The sequence below is a fragment of the Aplysia californica genome, unplaced genomic scaffold, assembly GCF_000002075.1.
Source record: "Aplysia californica isolate F4 #8 unplaced genomic scaffold, AplCal3.0 scaffold00071, whole genome shotgun sequence".
In the NCBI taxonomy this organism is placed as follows: Eukaryota; Metazoa; Mollusca; class Gastropoda; order Aplysiida; family Aplysiidae; genus Aplysia; species Aplysia californica.
In genome coordinates, this window is record NW_004797341.1 from 699,865 (window position 1) to 706,817 (window position 6,953).

The 6,953-nt window shown below is 45.6% G+C and overlaps 1 long non-coding RNA gene across 1 annotated transcript in view; it reads left to right on the plus strand.

Moving 5' to 3' along the window:
• The first annotated feature begins 2,429 nt into the window (after positions 1-2,429).
• LOC106011212 overlaps positions 2,430-6,953 on the plus strand; it is an 11,030-nt gene continuing 6,506 nt past the window's right edge. The window contains exon 1 of the long non-coding RNA XR_001184697.2: positions 2,430-3,772. This is a non-coding gene — a long non-coding RNA (uncharacterized LOC106011212). The remainder of the gene's footprint in view (positions 3,773-6,953) is intronic.

Below are 6,953 nucleotides of genomic sequence, written 5' to 3' on the forward strand. Positions count from 1 at the left end.
AAAATGCAATTGGACCATACCCTGGCCTTCTCACTTTGGTCAGGAAACGCAAACGGCAAACAGCAATGGCATAGACACATCACCCGTTCATCCGGCCTTGCCAAGATGATCTTGCAAGGCAGCGTCCAGGGAAAAAGGAGCAGAGACAGACCGACGAAGAGTTGGAAGGACAACATCAAGGAATGGACAGGCCTGGACCTCAAAGACACGCTCTGAAGAGCGGAAGGAGTGTAGGAAGCTGGTGGTCAAATCTTCAAAAGCCCCGACGAACATCCACTCTTCGGGATAGGTGAAAGTGAAGTGAAGTAGATTAGTTTTTATCCCATAGCTTGGAGATGTAGTTAAAGAAATAATTCTTAACTGCACTTTAACTATTTTCGAGTTTAAAAGTGTTAGATTGTCTAATAGCAGCAAAAACATCACAGTGGACATCCAGTCAACAATCAGAAGCTCGAGACCGTACGCAGCTTCAGATACCTACGTGCAATAGTGACAGACGAAGGACCAAAACCAGAAATACTCTCCAGAATAGGGCAAACTTCATCAGCAATGACCAAGTAAAAAACCGTTTGGAAAGACAGAAATATCACCATCAGATCAAAGATCAGACTCATTCGTTCCCTGGTCATGTCAATATTTTTGTATGCATGTGAATCCTGGACCTTGAATACAGACCTTGAAAGAAGAAGGATCAAAGCTGTGGAGATGAGATACTTCCGAAAAGTCTTTAGTATCTCATAAAAAGATCACATCACAAATGATGAAGTCGAACAACGGATCAAAAATGCAATTGGACCATACCCTGACCTTCTCACTTTGGTCATAAAATGCATACTGCAATAGCATAGACACATCGTCCGTTCATCCGGCCTTACCAAGATGATCTTGCAAGGCAGCGTCCAGGGAAAAAGGAGCAGAGACAGGCCGAAGGAGAGTTGGAAGGACAAAATCAGGGAACAAACAGGCCTGGACCTCAAAGACACGCTCAGGAAATCTGAAGAGCGGAAGGAGTGGAGGAAGCTGGTGCCCAAATCTTCAATAGCGCCACAACGGACATCCGGTCTACGGGATAGGAGAAGGTGAAGTGAAGAAGATTGGTGGGTGGAGTGAGGCAAGACAAGGCATCGGACAGAATGAGAAACGATAATTTGGGAGAATATTCTACGGAGTTTAACGCCAAGTCAATAGCAGTGGCCTCCGCAGAAAAATATGGAGGCTTCGGGGTGGAGCATTTTTGCTGCTTTCTTTTTCTTTGGGGTCTATGACATTACCACACACCCCAGAGAACCGTACCTAGTTTTCCGGGGGTTTTTTCTGATGGTTGTGGTATGTCTTTGTGACACATTTCTGGAATCGTTTCGTGAAATTAGTGGTAGTTGAGGCTGAAAGTGGGGTTCAAATTATGGAAGCATCCAATAACAAACCCGTCCCAGTATGCTTTTTGAAGTTAAAGCGCTCTGGGGTCGGTTCGTGTTGAAGGTGTTGGAGGCTATTGATCTTGAGAAATATTGGGAAATGATCCGCACGGTCATCCAGCACAGACCACTCAAAATCTGGGACCAGGTCAGGGGAGTAGAAAGAAAGGTCGATGGATGAAGTGTTAAGGATTTGTTTCAGTAAGTTGAGGATTTACCATTTAAAAGGCAGATGTTGTTTTGAAATTTAAAAAAAGTCTTTTATTGTTTTTTTCCTTGTTGCCAAAATCCCCAAATGAGGTTATGTACATTAAAATCTCCTACTAAGATAAAGGGTCTGTGGACTTGGTGTTTGAGTCATTAAGCTGGGTAATTTTGAGGGGGTAATTTGACGGGACATATGGAGCAGATCGTGATTGGTCTTATCAGGGTGACCCATACTGCAATAGCCTCGAGGGTTGTCCTAGTTGTCCTAAGATGAACATGTATTTGTCAGTGGAGGGTGTTATTGTCGATGTATCGTAGACGGTGGTTCAACCAGAAGCTGTCTGGTTCTCGGCGTGAATATGATGATGAGAAATTTTTAAGTCAATGTTTGAAGCCGGGGCGAACTTTGTCTCTTGGACACAGGCCACAAGTGGGCACAGTGTAACCTGTATGTGTTGCAATTTTAGAATGGAAGGTCGAGTCCTCTGGCATTCCACTGCAGGACCGCCATTAGACCATTTTTTAAAGATTTGGAGCACAGAGGTCCCGTCTTCTCTGAGCTCTGACTCCTCCTTGTGGAGGAAGAAGAGGGTTTGCTCGGCTGCCGCCCTTGATTGGGCAGCATCCAACCGGGAGACTTGGGGAGGGAGTGACGGCTTCCTTCCTTCCCGGATCGGAGGTGTCATCTTCCAAAGGGAGGGGATATCTGGTGGAGGGGTAAGGGTAGGTAGGGCGAAGGGAGTTGGAAAGAAGGAGGAGGGGCTGGATGAGGGGGAGGGGGCACCTCACACACCATCAGAGGGGTGGGGCGTGGGGAGAGAGAAGAAGAGGGGACGGAGGAAGAGTCCACCTCGTCCTCCCCTAGAACTCCGAAACAGTTGGCGAGTGGCCCCTCGAAGGTGGTTACTACAGGAGTAGGAGGGACCTTCTTAGCTTTTATTGCAGTTTCGCCTGTTGACCACGGGCTCTTTGAGTTTGGCAGTAGAAGTACTGGCTGATCACGAGACCAGCCGGACTGGACTGCCTTTGCGTTTAACCGACCAGGGACCGGGGTCATAACTGTCGGGTAGACAGTCTTTCGAGGCTTCTGAAATGAGCAGCCATTTCGGGCTTTGTACTCTTGGATGGTGCTTTCTTGGAACCAAGTGTTGGCCGTGGCAATTGTGAACGAAAGAAAGGACTAGCCTTTCATACTTTTTCAGGATGCCCGGTCTTGCCACGACGAGTACACACTCCTGCGTGTCGGCATCACGACTGGCTACGGCCAAACTTCTGGCCCTTGAAGCAGCGCAGAGCGTTTTGCACTCAGGGTTGCATGTCCAGGACCAAGTATGCTGCCCGAACAGTGGCTGGTGGGCAGCATGAATCGAAAGTCAAAACAATTGTGTTCCTTTCAAGGGCGGTCTCGCCCCGCCGAAGAGTCATCTGGCGGGCTTCGACCACACCCTCACAATATAGCCACAATTTTTTCTGAAGAGCAGCCTTTCATCTCATGACTGCGCACGACGCTCTTCAAGCAGTTGTACTTCTTGTGTCTCCAAGATTCACAGGAATACCATGGAAGGTCGTGAGATACAGGGGTCCAGTTATTTCTGTTTCGTATACAAGGAGTGCACCAGAAGACAGTTTTTGGTCGATGGCGGGGATGTATCCCAGTGTCTGTGTTAAAGCATCTCCTGTCATGAAAAGGGTTGGATTTGTGATCTTCTTCTGTGCATCAAAATTGCGGATGGTCAAGTACGGCTGCCCCGGAAGCTCCCTGGGAGGAGGGAGAGCACAATCAGCCGTAAAGGTCGGTTTTCCTGGTTGTCTGCTCGGCTCGGTGGCTACACCCGCTTCTACGAGCCGAAACTTTTTTGTATCGTTGGGGACTGGGGATGGGTCAGAATGTTTTTGGGGATTCAATGTGTGTTGGAATGCTTTTCAACTCCGGGGCTCCCCTCCCACCACTGAGTGAAACAGAGGAAACATTGCTCGGATGACCAGAGCTGAGCCAGAGCTACTCCGGAGTTATACTCTCCACGAAAGTGTACTAGATCGTCCCATCAAGATTGACCCAAGGAAAAACTGGAGGGGCTTCAGCTCCAAATCGATTGAGTGGCATAGGCCGCCCCACCCTCCCGTCTAAGAGGAAAAAGTGGGTCAAAGAGGTGTGTTGGCGAGGGACAGTCCGCAGACTGATCTCACTTCAACTGCCAGTTACCCGGTTTCCACAGGTCGCACCCCACGGTCAACGAGGCGCCCATTCTGTGGGATGGACGACCTCTAGTTTTGCTGCACACGGGGTAAGCGGTGGAAGAAATGATAGAAGAAGGGGAAGGAGAAAGAAGGATGGAGAAAAGGAAAATGCACCAAAGAAGATGTTGCTCATGGATCCCAGGGACAGCGAGTCTATTTATATATCCCCAACCCATGTGTGAATTAATAAACATAAGAGGCACCCAAAGCCTTTAAAAACCTTTTATGCTCCGGAAGTCTCAAAAATCTGTCCTCAGAGAAAGTTGCATTTGAAAATAGCAAAAGTTGCAAAAAGTTGCAAGAAAAAGTAGCAAAAGTTGCAAGGCGTACGTATAGCTAAAACAATGCCACGGAACTATTGGAATACATTGTATTGTTGCTACGCTCATTGCAATCAAAAGTAACCAATATGAGTTTTGTTAGATCAAAATCAAAAGTTAAATGTGAATGTCTACCCCCCCAAAAAAAAATTGCTTGTAGTACAAAAAAAGTTTGTCCCCTAAGTGTAGAATTCTGTGCCCCTGACACATGCGTCAGGTCCTTAACTCTCGCTGACGTTGGGCAGGTGTGGCCGGCGTTGTTTTGGGGCTGTTCAAATAAAATCTTACACTTTGTTTGGGAATTTTTGCCCACCCTCCTCCTCCCGCCCTTACACTTTTCACTTTCGTGCGACACCCCCCCCCCCCCCCCTCAATCCCGTATATTACGTTTTTCGCTTTATAATAATATGACATTTATATTGGGCAAATCCGTGGTACAATCACTCTTCTATGTGCTTTACTTTTAAATGATTAATTATGGTATTCATGAAAAACATGCATACACATACATGTGACATAATACACGTAATTCAATACGCTATAAAAATATCGGAACTTTTCCAGAAAAACTTACTGTGTCATTTTACCACTTTAACCGCACCCGTATAATCAAAATAAGACTAGATCTACATGTCAATGTCATGTAGCCCAGATATCTACCAGTGCGAGATGACATATATCGTGCTTGCCGCTCGAGGTCCACTGTATCGCCACAATGCTGTGCTTACCGCTCGAACTGAACTCGAAGTCTACGTGAATAGTGTAGAGTTACTCTCTTTTTATGCTATTAACAAAACAGTTACGTTGCTATTTCCGTTGATTATTTTTTCACCTTACAAAAGTGTAATTTTACATCGACTCGTTGTTTCAAAACAAACACGTTGTTTTCAGGCGACGAGTCGGGCGATCATCCCGACTCGACCTGACCCGGGTCACAGGGCGGCGGCGGGCCCCCGCCGTAGGCTAGTTCAAAGTGTAAAGAAGCGAATTGCCCCCCCCCCCCCCCCCCCCCTTGGGGACGAAATTTTTAGGCGGGGAAAAAAATTTCGGGGTTTTTTTATGAAATTTTATTATTTTTCCCAATTTTGGGGGAAATTGGGTAAAATTTGGGAATTCCCGAAAATCGGAAAAATTGGGCAAAGGTTCCCTTGCGGCAAAAGTTGGGGGTTGCGGGCGTGAATTTTTCTGCGGACAGAATAATGGACCATTTGCGTACCTTTGTGCAAAAGGTCAGGAGGTCGTAAAGTCCACATAATGCAATGTCCCACTAACGTTAGTAAAAAAACATACTGGACTAAAAATTTAGGTAGCTTCTTGAAATTTGGTGGACAATGATGTTTTTGTATAGTGGACTTACACTGCAAATATTGATTGATTCCACCGATAACTTTGGATGATATGGGGTGTCCACATAATGTAGGTTTGGGGCAATGTCCACATAATGACCTCAAAACACGTATGTGTGTGTGTGTGTGTGTGTGTGTGTGTGTGTGTGTGTGTGTGTGTGTGTGTGTGTGTGTGTGTGTGTGTGTGTGTGTGTGTGTGTGTGTGTGTGTGGAAGGGGGGGGGGGGGGTGAGGCTCATCGAGGATTGTGCGAGTCCGGTATTTTAAAGAACCTGGACTCGAGTCCGACTAGGCCTAAATAATAAAAAAAAAAAATAAACGAAGTGACTATTCCCAGTGACACTGGGGATAGGTACAGAAACTATTCCCAGTGACAACGGAACTCTTTTGCGTAAAAAAAAAATCAGAAGTCTTTGCACTGCACTGCACTGTAGACTCTCTTCTCACTTCAGTTCGGTACATATATATGTACTTTTGTTCTCTTCTCTAGGGCCATAGAGTTACCCCCTTTTAGTGCCTATAGTATACATCTAAGCTGAGGGCTTAGACTTGACCGTAGAATAGATCTAGAACTAGATCTAGATCTAGAAAAAAAGAAGAATCGGGAAAGATTTCTTCCTCGTGGTCTCCAAAATCTGTATGTAGATCTTGATCTACACGTACATGAATTACGACCGAATAGCAAGCAAGCATAGACTGATAATTCCTTTTTCTTTTAAAAAGATATTCCACTCACACTAGAATCTTCTTTAGTTTAGTTAGATCTAGATCTAGTATCTAGCTGGAATCTAGATCTAGATATCTGCATGGCATTAGATATAGTCTAGTAGTATTTAGTAACCCATCACCATCATGCCCATGTAGATCAGTGTGGAAACAATAGATCTAATGGCTCTGTCTGTTCCCAGTGTCTCTGAGAATAGTTTCTGGGCCTATTCCCAGTGACAGTGGGAACAATTCTGCCCTAGGCCGAGGCTCTAGGCCCAATTGCCAGTGGTTTCTGGGCCTGTCACTGGGAATAGTTTCTGGGCCTATTCCCAGTGATACTGGGAATAATTTCTAGGCCTATCCCCAGTGCCACTGGGAATAGTGCTTTCCAAAAATAAAACACTCAACTGTGTACTCGATCGAACGCTCAGCTCAAACAATGAGTCCACATAACAAGAGGGGCCACTTCTCTCTTTGAGCCAATTAAAAAAGTGTCCTCAAAATTCGGTGACGCCCTCTTCGCAAATGCACACCCTTTGCGAACAGAGTTGTACCCTACTTGAGTTTAAAAAATCAAAGTGAAATAGCAAGTTTTTGAATACATTTCGGAAGAACACCTTTTTAAAATGGTTACGCTGACAAAAAACCTCTTCCAGAGGAAAGGGTGATTGTTTTCTTCGTTTAATTTGACTTTAGAATGAAAGGCGAGAGGTCATTAAA